Source organism: Spinacia oleracea, chromosome 6 (assembly GCF_020520425.1).
Source record: "Spinacia oleracea cultivar Varoflay chromosome 6, BTI_SOV_V1, whole genome shotgun sequence".
NCBI classification, from domain to species: domain Eukaryota; kingdom Viridiplantae; phylum Streptophyta; class Magnoliopsida; order Caryophyllales; family Amaranthaceae; genus Spinacia; species Spinacia oleracea.
In genome coordinates, this window is record NC_079492.1 from 45,583,547 (window position 1) to 45,596,827 (window position 13,281).

A 13,281-nucleotide genomic window follows, 5' to 3' on the forward strand; every position below is an offset into this window, starting at 1 on the left:
TTCCAACAAGACAAGTTAACTTTTAATTAACCAAGAAAACTTTGAACATCATAATTATAATATTCTCAAACCACTTCATCGAACTCAATTCCTTTCAAAATCAGCTTAAAGATAAAAACAACAATACACAATACTTCTCAATATTAACTCAATCAATCCTTACTAGATCCACTACTCATATTCCTAACCGACTTCCTTTATTTAAATAGTTTACAATCCTGATCTCATTCATTAAAACTCATTCCTATCTCCGTAACTTAGATATATAATTGCATAAGGCCATCTTGGCCTTATAACTCAAATTGCACACAAGTCTTTGGAAACTCCACATCTTTCTTTTTAACTTCTTAATCCTACAATTTGATACAACCTCCAAGCATATCATTCTAAGGGAAATTTATACATTCCTTGCCTCTAAATCAACCCAATATTCAATTCCCAATTCATATGTCGTGATATGAGGATCATAGCAAGCCCAAAATCATCCTCCGCTCTGATACCACCTAAAACCGCCCTTAACGAGCTGCTTTCGAAACACACTTAGTCTTAATTTAAACAAACTCAACGAAATTACGACTTTAAACCCTACTAAACAAACTTTAACTCTTCAAACAACTTCAAAGATTTAATCACGGGTTTAGCCTATCTCAAAGACAATAATCAAGACCCTTAAACTTAATTAGTTATTAAAAAAATTCGGCAGCACTTCCCCTAAATATAAACAACTAAAATACTATTTTGGAAATTACGTTAGATTTTCTTCCACCTGCTATTACATCATTCCAGCATATAACATTTCCCAAAACATCATTAGAGTGACACCAAACTCAACAAGGATATATAATCCATAAATAATAACAAAAAAAATACTCTAGAAATAAATAATACAACCCATTAATAAATTAGGAAGGACTTAAATACACTTGAAGAATCCATATGCCCGCCTTGAAACATATAAGGCCTCTGGAGGACTTTATGCACCTTCAAACTGAACCGAGACTCGATTCTCGCTGCCTGCAAAACATATTTTAACTCAGCCCCTACCAGGACAGGTTCATTGAACAAAATCAGCGGAAATCTGAGTACACACATCCAACCTAAAGTGCATTTGATAGGTGGCTCAAAATAATTTTTGTTTGGTTTGTAGGTATTGTCTTAAAAAGCAACTCCGCTTATCAAACTCAATTGGAAAACATAACTTGATAAAACGTTATAACTTCTTTGAAATCTATTTCGCGAAATCCTTATTATTCAAACAACGATTTAGAAAATGATACACTAGTATTTCTTTAAATGACTTTAGACCTTACTTACCACAAAGTTTCTAATTTCACAATCACATCAATATAATTAGACTCAAATCCTAAGATTTACCTAGATTTTTTCATACTCTTAATCATGTCAAACCATAACCATGTCATAAATTTTTTATATAATTCCAATATCATGCCCAAGAATCTCTCCACTATAAACTCTTTTCAAGCCATAAATTATTCCTCAAGGCGATATTCATATTACTTATTCATAAGACATTCATAACTTAAGGCAGAATCCATTATTCTAGAAACTGAACTTCATAGTGCTTATTCATACACAATTCACAATTCAATTCGAAACTCATTGCCAAGTAATGCAGCTTTGCTTCAAAAAATACTAGCAAACACAATTCAATTTCAACTTAATATTTTGAATCTGGGGAAAGTGAACACAAATAGAGAGGGGTCAGCACGACCAGCTGTCTCTATGCGGTGGGGGTCATCACCCTCCTGATAAACATACGCTTGCAAGACTTAACTAGGACATGTCCCTAACTACGGGTCAAGCCCACTTACCACGAGTAATACTCGCTTCCAAATATGGGTCAAGCCCATTTACCACGAGTCTATTGATATAGCACTCGCTTCCAAATATGGGCCAAGCCCATTTACCACGAGTCTACTAATGTAGCACTAGCTTCCAATGTTTTTCATCACCGATGAATGTGAGCACTACGCCACACATACTCGGCTACTTTCCTCTACTTAAGCATTTTATTACCAATTTATGCAATTTCGTTCTCAAAATATGCATTCCCTCATTCATGCATTAATTCTTCCTCAACTAAATTCAACTCAGCTTCTATCTTATATGACTTCTGAACCCGATTCCAATCTCAAACTCTAGACTTGCTGACACTTTCTCTTACACTTAGTCAAACCGTAACAATCTATTTAAAATTGGACTTTCTTCTCAATTATTACCTTTTAACTTAGAATCACTCCTTATCCTTGGTTATACTCTTAGATCATTGATTAGTAATTGACTGTTAGTGAGTGATACTCATTTAAAATCCCAAGGTTATCAATAGGGCATACTTTCCTCAAATCCGAATTCATTATTTAATATCTTAGTGTGCCTGAAATGTATTTTATAAACATTTACATAAAACATAATTACTCAAACATAAATATTCATTGAAATGTCCTCTCGATAGATTTCAAACTATTAGGTTATAAAAATATGAAAACTTGATTATTTATTTTAAAGTATATTTGTATTCTTTATAATAAACTCTTTTTTAAAACTTTTAATGATTTCTTTATTTGCAAACTATTGTCATTTAAAGAAATCAAAATAACACTGAAAATATCTTTCATTATAACCTTTCCAACTTTTAAGTTCATTATATAAACACTTTAATATTGTTCAAAGCTAGTTTAAGTTCCATAATTCATAGTTTTAGGAAAAACATGTGAATTTTAGGAAACTCTAAAATAAATATGGCTTGTTAGGAAAGATTATAAAACCATGAAACGACTCATTCAAGAATCATTAAAAACTCCTCTTTTGTTATACTTAAGATAGCTTAGAGATCCTCATTTACTACATTAAAAGAATTCTTTTATTATTAACACTTGATTAAGAAAACAAGCATCTTTTAAGAAAATTAAAACAAGTATGACCCAATTGAAAGAAAACATAAACCTTAATTGAAAACAAGAATTTAGAATTAAAAGTGGTGTCTTTGGTTCCACTAAATCTTACTTTAGGATCTCTTATATAGTTTAATACTAAGACCTCAACTCCTTAGAAACTCAAGTAGGACTACTTCCATTATGCAAGGAATTTTACCTGATCATTAACGTATTCACTTATGATTAACTCTTAATTAACGCTCCCTTAACCTTTTGACTCTTTCACATATTTCACGATTTCGAAGTTCGACCTCAAGATTCTCAATGAACTCACTTTTTCTAGTCGAAAAACCTCTCAACCTTTGCCATCTCTTACTTGGATTCCCAATAGCACCAATATTCATTCAGAAGAATAAAGATTCTTAAATTATTACAATTCAATTGCGAGACATAGTTCAATTCATGAAACATACTTAAATTTGTAAAGCGCAATTCAATTTGCAAAACACGATTCAATTTCCAAATCACAATTAAATTTGCAAAGCACAATTCAGAATCTATACATATACATATATACACATAATACTTAAACTTAAAATATGATTTCAACATTGAAGATGGTTGGACGATGTGTACCTTCAATAAGCATTCATAAATCCCAAAGCTACATATTCAATCATCATTCTTCGCTTTACTTTATGACTTGAATCTTCTTAAACCATTCTTCATGAATTCACCTAAACAAGAAAGACTTAAATTAATAAACTACTCACTCTAATATATCTAGAACTTAATGAATTCTTTTTGAAATCTTAATTGATTTTCGAAAAACTTAATTTAGATTTTAGAACTAATATAGCACATATTTTATTTTAAGAAAGTTGTATTGGATGGCTAATTATAATCCGGGATTGAAAACATATAGTTCAACAATTTAAATTTGTATACTTGATGAATATTAGTCGTTTAAATTATCAAATTGGAAATCTTAATTACATAGCTATTCAAAAACTTTCTCAAAACAAAAATATGAATTACTCAATTACATTATCAAAACCTGTTTAATTCGATATTTAGAAAATCAAATTAAACTAATAATCAATAACAAATTAAATTCTCATAACTTTATGAAAATGGATAAATTGAAAAGTAGATAGAATAAAGTTTGGAGAGTTATACCCTTAAGGAACATAGAAGGCAGAATTAGCAACATGAGCTTCCACATCAACAACAACAAGGTGGCCACTAATAATACCAAGACGCAGCAGCAACAGCAGCTACGCTGCACCGCCGCAGTGGTGGGCGAACCTGGCAGGGAAGAGAAAGTGGAGAGAGGAAGAAGAGCAACAACATCAGACAACTAACAACTACCACGTACAGGGTGGGCATCACCACCACCAAATCACGGCTCCGACGGAGGAAGTGGTGCACCGAACAAGAGGAGAGAAAAAAAAACCCAAAGAAGAGAAAGTTAGGGTTTTATGTTTTTTTAGATTGAAATTTAAAATAGTAAATCAAGGGAGGGAGATAAATTGATTACCAATTGGTGAAGAGGAATAAGTGATGGTGGATTGGTGGACACCACTAGCGGCGGCGACAATGGCGACACGGCTCGGAGCAGTGCGAAAGGGAAAGCACAAGCCGCCGGCGAGGGAACCTAATCCCCAAATGCACCGGCAAAACAGAGGAGAGGAACTGGCAACGGAACGAAGACGACGGAGGAGGTGCTGGCACAGGAACAAAGGAACGAGGAGATGGGAGGAGAAAAGGGAGATCGGGAATGAGGAGAGAGAGAGAAGTGAAAGCTTGGGTTTTTTTTTTTTAAATTTACTGAGTATTGTTAATCAGGCAAAAGAAGGTAGTAGCTTCTAGGTAGATTTACAATAAGGTAACTTTTTGGGACACTTGGCAAGTAAATGGGTTGTTGGCTTCCATTTGAGCTGACACGTTGCAAATGAGGAGATGCAAAAGTTGAAATTTATCAACCATAATCATATTTATAAATAAATTTAAAACTTTAAGCTAGGAGTAAATAAGCTTAAATATAAATAACCCTATTCTTAAATCAAATTCTTACAAACTAGTTTATGATTCATTTATTTAGGAATGATAATTAAACACAAATAATTTTAAACGAAAATAATTTATTTAGGATTAATTTCACAATTAATACTAAATTTCAAATAATTTACTTTGGAATAACAAAATCTCAAATCATTAAACCAATCAAATTCCAAAAAATTTCTTTAAGGTTTGATCACTTAAGCGATAATAATAAAACCTTAAATTCACTCGTCAAAATGATATAATTCCTAAACCTTAACCCTAAAGTACTTTCAAAAGCAAATTTTAAGAGCGGTTTAAGATGATAAACATAATTAGCACGAGATTAAGAGATGCTTAAAATATGGCTTGTTACAATATACCACCCTTAAAATAGGTTTCGTCCTTGAAACTTCAAAACATAGGATTTATTTGGATAAACATAAATTTGGAAATACATTCAAGAATCACACAGTAGAAAGTAATCCAACCTACTTAATTTTAAGTAATCTAGTCAAGATGTTTAAACCTTTGAGATATTCTTATAGGAGAAATTGTGACCAAGGTTTGGAAATACATTCTCAATTGCTTTGGACAAATTCGAGTTATGCTATAGTTATTGAACCAGTGGAAGGATATGTGAGATGAGAGGTGGAAAAGCTTAACCCTATTTAATAGGAGGGAGCTAAATGGATTAACAATGAAACAATACACTGACTCTTCAAGCACGATGCAATTAGCAAGAGTATGAAGGAAATGATTTTCCTCTCTAGGGTAGAAGTTCAACAACATATATACAATTCTTAAGGCATTGAAGAAGGATTTCAAACAAAATTTTACTTTATAAAATATTACATACATAAAATATTTCTATCAATACTTAAAAACAAGTCGCATCCTCGAAGTTTGAAAATAGCATTTTTAAGACCATTTAAAATTACGACAGGTGCATACTACTATGAACAGCATAAAGATGTACAACTCACCTTTAATTCTCCATCCACTAGTCAACCTTACATCAAAAAGACCTTAATTCTTCAGCTTGTACCACCTATTCTCAACTCTAATTCCAATAATTTGAATAAACAAGAAGGAATTAATGAAGGAATCTAAAATCCTCGCTCACAGATCTCAAATGCGTAACTCTAGTTAGACTCACTTTAAATTTACTTCTTTGATAACCCTACCATGCAATAATTAATCCTTTAAATTACGTTCTAGCCTCTACAACTAATTTCCATGCCATTCATTCCAAATTGACATTTCACGAGCCCAAAATCATCATTCCTAACATACAATTCCATGCTTAATTTCTAATAACCACATTAACTAGGAATCCTTATGCCTTTATCTAATAAACTAACATAATTAAATAATGTCAGGTCCTTAATAACAACTAGGGAGGTCTTTCGAAATCAAATTAACTAAGATCAATCTTTAAAAATCTTAAGAACTAGCATAGTTTGTCTTTTTGCTCCAATATTCAAAATAAAAGCATTTAATCCAATTGAAATCGCAACCATTTAGACTGAACCCGTGATGTATCACTGTTATAATTCAACCAAGCAATAAGAATTATCCATTCATATTCCTCCATTTCATTTGCTCAAATCTCAACTCCTTTACATCCCAAATACATCATATAAATATAAAACTCAATACCTTATACCTAATACACCAAAGATGAAAATCAATCACCTTATTTGACTTTCCAACAAGACAATTTAACTTTTAATTAACCAAGAAAACTTTGAACATCATAATTATAATATTCTCAAACCACTTCATCGAACTCAATTCCTTTCAAAATCAGCTTAAAGATAAAAACAACAATACACAATACTTCTCAATATTAACTCAATCAATCCTTACTAGATCCACTACTCATATTCCTAACCGACTTCCTTTATTTAAATAGTTTACAATCCTTCTCTAATTCATTAAAACTCATTCCTATCTCCGTAACTTAGATATATAATTGCATAAGGCCATCTTGGCCTTATAACTCAAATTGCACACAAGTCTTTGGAAACTCCACATCTTTCTTTTTAACTTCTTAATCCTACAATTTGATACAACCTCCAAGCAAATCATTCTAAAGGAAATTTATACATTCCTTGCCTCTAAATCAACCCAATATTCAATTCCCAATTCATATGTCGTGATATGTGGATCATAGCAAGCCCAAAATCATCCTCCACTCTGATACCACCTGAAACCGCCCTTAACGAGCTGCTTTCTAAACACACTTAGTCTTAATTTAAACAAACTCAACGAAATTACAAGTTTAAACCCTACTAAATAAACTTTAACTCTTCAAACAACTTCAAAGATTTAATCACGGGTTTAGCCTATCTCAAAGACAATAATCAGGACCCTTAAACTTAATTAGTTATTAAAAAAATTCGGCAGCACTTCCCCTAAATATGGACAACTAAAATACTGTTTAGGAAATTACGTTAGATTTTCTTCCACCTGCTATTACATCATTCTAGCATATAACATTTCCCAAAACGTCATTAGAGTGACACCAAACTCAACAAGGATATATAATCCATAAATAATAACCAAAAAAAATACTCTAGAAATAAATAATACAACCCATTAATAAATTAGGAAGGACTTAAATACACTTGAAGAATCCATATGCCCGCCTTGAAACATATAAGGCCTCTGGAGGACTTTACGCACCTTCAAACTGAACCGAGACTCGATTCTCGCTGCCTGCAAAACATATTTTAACTCAGCCTCCACCAGGACAGGTTCATTGAACAAAATCAGCGGAAATCTGAGTACACACATCCAACCTAAAATGCATTTGATAGGTGGCTCAAAATAATTTTTGTTTGGTTTGTAGGTATTGTCTTAAAAAACAACTTCGCTTATCAAACTCAATTGGAAAACATAACTTGATAAAACGTTATAACTTCTTTGAAATCTATTTCGCGAAATCCTTATTATTCAAACAACGATTTAGAAAATGATACACTAGTATTTCTTTAAATGACTTCAGACCTTACTTACCACAAAGTTTCTAATTTCACAATCACATCAATATAATTAGACTCAAATCCTAAGATTTACCTAGATTTCTTCATACTCTTAATCATGTCAAACGATAACCATGTCATAAAATTTTTATATAATTCCAATATCATGCCCAAGAATCTCTCCACTATAAACTCTTTTCAAGCCATAAATTATTCCTCAAGGCGATATTCATATTACTTATTCATAAGACATTCATAACTTAAGGCAGAATCCATTATTCTAGAAACTGAACTTCATAGTGCTTATTCATACACAATTCACAATTCAATTCGAAACTCATTGCCAAGTAATGCAGCTTTGCTTCAAAAAATACTAGCAAACACAATTCAATTTCAACTTAATATTTTGAATCTGGGGAAAGTGAACGCGAATAGAGAGGGGTCAGCACGACCAGCTGTCTCTATGAGGTGGGGGTCATCACCCTCCTGATAAACATACGCTTGCAAGACTTAACTAGGACATGTCCCTAACTACGGGTCAAGCCCTCTTACCACGAGTAATACTCGCTTCCAAATATGGGTCAAGCCCATTTACCACGAGTCTATTGATATAGCACTCGCTTCCAAATATGGGCCAAGCCCATTTACCACGAGTCTACTAATGTAGCACTAGCTTCCAATATTTTTCATCACCGATGCATGTGAGCACTACGCCACACATACTCGGCTACTTTTCCCCTACTTAAGCATTTTATTACCAATTTATGCAATTTCGTTCTCAAAATATGCATTACCTCATTCATGCATTAATTCTTCCTCAACTAAATTCAACTCAGCTTCTATCTTATATGACTTCTTAACCCGATTCCAATCTCAAACTCTAGACTTGCTAACACTTTCTCTTACACTTAGTCAAACCGTACAATCTATTTAAAATTGGACTTTCTTCTCAATTATTACCTTTTAACTTAGAATCACTCCTTATCCTTGGTTATACTCTTAGACCATGGATTAGTAATTGACTGTTAGTGAGTGATACTCATTTAAGATCCCAAGGTTATCAAAAGGCCATACTTTCCTCAAATCCGAATTCATTATTTAATAGCTTAGTGTGCCTGAAATGTATTTTATAAACATTTACATAAAATATAATTACTCAAACATAATCTTAATTATTCATTGAAATGTCCTCTCGATAGATTTCAAACTATTAGGTTATAAAAATATGAAAACTTGATTATTTATTTTAAAGTATATTTGTATTCTTTATAATAAACTCTTTTTTAAAACTTTTAATGATTTCTTTATTTACAAACTATTGTCATTTAAAGAAATCAAAATAACACTGAAAATATCTTTCATTATAACCTTTCCAACTTTTAAGTTCATTATATAAACACTTTAATATTGTTCAAAGCTAGTTTAAGTTCCATAATTCATAGTTTTAGGAAAAACATGTGAATTTTAGGAAACTCTAAAATAAATATGGCTTGTTAGGAAAGATTATAAAACCATGAAACGACTCATTCAAGAATCATTAAAAACTCCGCTTTTGTTATACTTAAGATAGCTTAGAGATCCTCATTTACTACATTAAAAGAATTCTTTTATTATTAACACTTGATTAAGAAAACAAGCGTCTTTTAAGAAAATTAAAACAAGTATGACCCAATTGAAAGAAAACATAAACCTTAATTGAAAACAAGAATTTAGAATTAAAAGTGGTGTCTTTGGTTCCACTAAATCTTACTTTAGGATCTCTTATATAGTTTAATACTAAGACCTCAACTCCTTAGAAACTCAAGTAGGACTACTTCCATTATGCAAGGACTTTTACCTGATCATTAACGTATTCACTTATGATTAACTCTTAATTAACACTCCCTTAACCTTTTGACTCTTTCACATATTTCACGATTTCGAAGTTCGACCTCAAGATTCTCAATGAACTCACTTTTTCTAGTCGAAAAACCTCTCAATCTTTGCCATCTCTTACTTGGATTCCCAATAGCACCAATATTCATTCAGAAGAATAAAGATTCTTAAATTATTACAATTCAATTGTGAGACATAGTTCAATTCTGTTAGGTTATGATACATATGAATAAACATAAATCATGCGGAAAAACCATAAAGCCAGGAAACATATTATTAACACATAATCATTTAGCATAATTAAGATGCATACACTTTGTAGCGTGCCCTCCCTAGCTGCGCTCGAACCAAACAAGAACAAGTCTTTAGGACTCCAAGTGTCGTCCCTCTGTAGATAGTCCACAGCACGTCCGGATCCGCCTTAAGCTTGACCAACTAGAATCGCCCTTAAGGTAGTATGAATTTCGGCTATTATGGGGCAAGAGAGTGACTGATTTTTCTTGAAAATCTTACCTTTGAATACTTCAATTGTCTCGATAAATATGTGACCCTAGGCCCTTATTTTAGAGTTTATGGAAAGGAATTATAATCCTACTAGGATACGAATTAATTAACTTAGAATCCTAGTAGAACTCTAAAACAATTAATTTTATCTTTTAGAATTAGGATTTAATCATATGTAGAATCCCGATAGTTTTAGGATTCACAAACACTCATGCACGCACGAGCCGCACGCACATGCGTAAGCCTCGCGGCCCACGCACGGCGCACAACCCCTTTGCCCGCAGCCCATGATCCGCGCGCGCGCCAAGGCTTGGCTGGGCCTGGCCTTGCGCTGGGCCTGGTCGAGCTTGGCGTGTGGTTTGTTGCGTGTTGGCTTGCTGGGCGATGGCCCGGCTTCGTGCTGGGCCTTCGTCTGGCAGGCCTCGTCCGATGCTAATTCGTACGATACCTTTCCGATTAAATTCTCGATTCCGGAATTCATTTCCGATACGAACAATATTTAATATTTCCGATTCCGGAATTAATTTCCGTTTCGAACAAATATTTAATATTTCCGTTTCCGGAATTATTTTCCGATTTCGATAATATTTCCGATTCTGACAATATTTCCGTTTCCGGCAATATTTCCGATTCCGGCAATATTTCCATTTCCGATAATATTTTCCGATACGTACCATGTTTCCGTTTCCGGCAACATCTACGACTTGGATAATATTTATATTTCCGACACGACCCATATTTCAGTTTCCGGCAATATCATCGTTTCCGGAGTATTCATTTCTTGCTTATGACGATCTCAGCTCCCACTGAAACCAAGATTCGTCGATTCCGAATATCCATAGATGGAGTATTTAATGCCATTAAATACTTGATCCGTTTACGTACTATTTGTTTGACCCTACCGGTTCAATCAAGAGTAAGATGTGGATTAATATCAATAATTCCACTTGAACTGAAGCGGCCTCTAGCTAGGCATTCAGCTCACTTGATCTCACTGAATTATTAACTTGTTAATTATTACTGAACTGCATTTATTAGACTTAACATTAAATGCATACTTGGACTAAGGGCATTATTTCCTTCAGTCTCCCACTTGTCCTTAAGGACAAGTGTGCATTTCCTAATTCCTTTGTCGCTCGATGCTTGCTCTTGAACATAAGGTAAGAGTTGTCATCCTTATTACGTCCAGAGGTGTTTCTCAGTTTCAGAGTTCAACTGATCAAATAAACAGATAATCATAGCCTATGATTCATCTGAGCACGGCCATGCATTTTACAGTTTCTAGCTCTCCGAGTGGCCTTGTACAACTTTTTAGCATCTCATCCCAATTTATGGGAGGACAATCCCAATCTTGCGATCTTGAGATTAGACTTCGTTTGATAGGTGATTACCTGAGCGTTTCCTTTATAGCCTCCTTTTACGGTGCGACGGTTGGTCAACGTCAAAGTAACCAGTTCTCAAACAAGTAATCTCAAATCACTCAGGTATTGAGGATTTAGTGTCTAATAATTTTAATAAAATTTACTTATGGCAGATTTTCATCTCTTACAGTAAAGTTTCATAGGTCTATCCGATACTAGTCTTTCCAAAGTAAGTATCTATGCAAATGATTATGACATTGCCATGTCCACATAGTTCAAGAAACAGAACAACTAGTCATCTTGCATTCTAGTCGTCTAACGTTTTCTATGCGTCCAATTTTATAGAAAACTCCGACCAGGGACCTTTTTCAACTTTTGACATTCAAGTTCACTTGATAGACATTTCTTAGTCAAATTGAAGGGACTCATCATTTAATACTAAACCAAGATTAAATGGAATATGAAAATACATTTCATATACGATAAATGTTCAACCCCAATGTTTTACAACCATGGGCCTCAAACCCATCTTTAAAACAGTTCATGGAATTCAAAGCTATGCTTGATTTCCAGTGCTACAACGTGAGTGTTGCTTCTCACTTGTTGCATAGGTTTAGTTATTATGCTTTGTCAATCTTAATATCCTTTTCATAGAATGTTCTTCGAGATATGATGATAAGATCTTTTGAGTATGTTTATTTTGTGATCTAGTCTTTCTTGCTACATTAGTGGTTCTACGCATTTTGCAATGAAGAACCATTAAGTCAACAGACATGTGATCTTCCCAAGTTCAATGAAGAACTCATTAATATAAACAACTCTGTTTTATTGCTTCTTAGGCAATAAGTACTTTTACTTCAACTGTTTAGGTTGCTAGTGATGCTTTGTTTTGACTTACTTATCCAAGCAGTTCACAGATATGTGGAAGACTTTCCAGCTGTATCTTTGGAACATAGAAATTAATATTTTAATTTCCCACGCAACAACTCATGGTCTCCAACCCATGTTGCCATTTTCAAAACACGATGCTCTATAGCTCGTCCTTGCCAATGGTTAATTCCAAGGGAATCTTGCTTGATCCTTTGCCAGTGTTTATGCGTGTAGCATCAATATTTAGCATATCTTTATTTTCTTGAATCAAGAACTATTCCTATGTACCTTTTCAAGTACCATAAGTTTTTCTTGATCTCAATCTAGTTGATCTTCACTTAGATCAATAGAGACTGGTATATGTTCGTCATGCCTAAAGCCATACGATACGTTTTTGGCGATCCTCATATTATATCATACATGATAAATTCTTTTGCAGAATAATTCCCAATTGAATTCTATTCATGTAACTTTAGCTCATCTAGTTTCAGTAGATACTAATTCCAGCTAAATTCTTTGACATATAATATAGGTTAAGAATCTCATTTAGACTCTTTGATGTTTAACTTAGTAAATGCTTATACATAGTTCAAACATCCTTTACTTAGATTTATTCATATGGGTCGAATATCTTCACATAGTTCAAACATCCTAAGGAACAGGACCTATCACAAGAATATTTTGTTTATTGGGGCGATAGCTCTGAAAAGAAAGATTCCCTATCTTTTCCTTCATTTCTGGAGA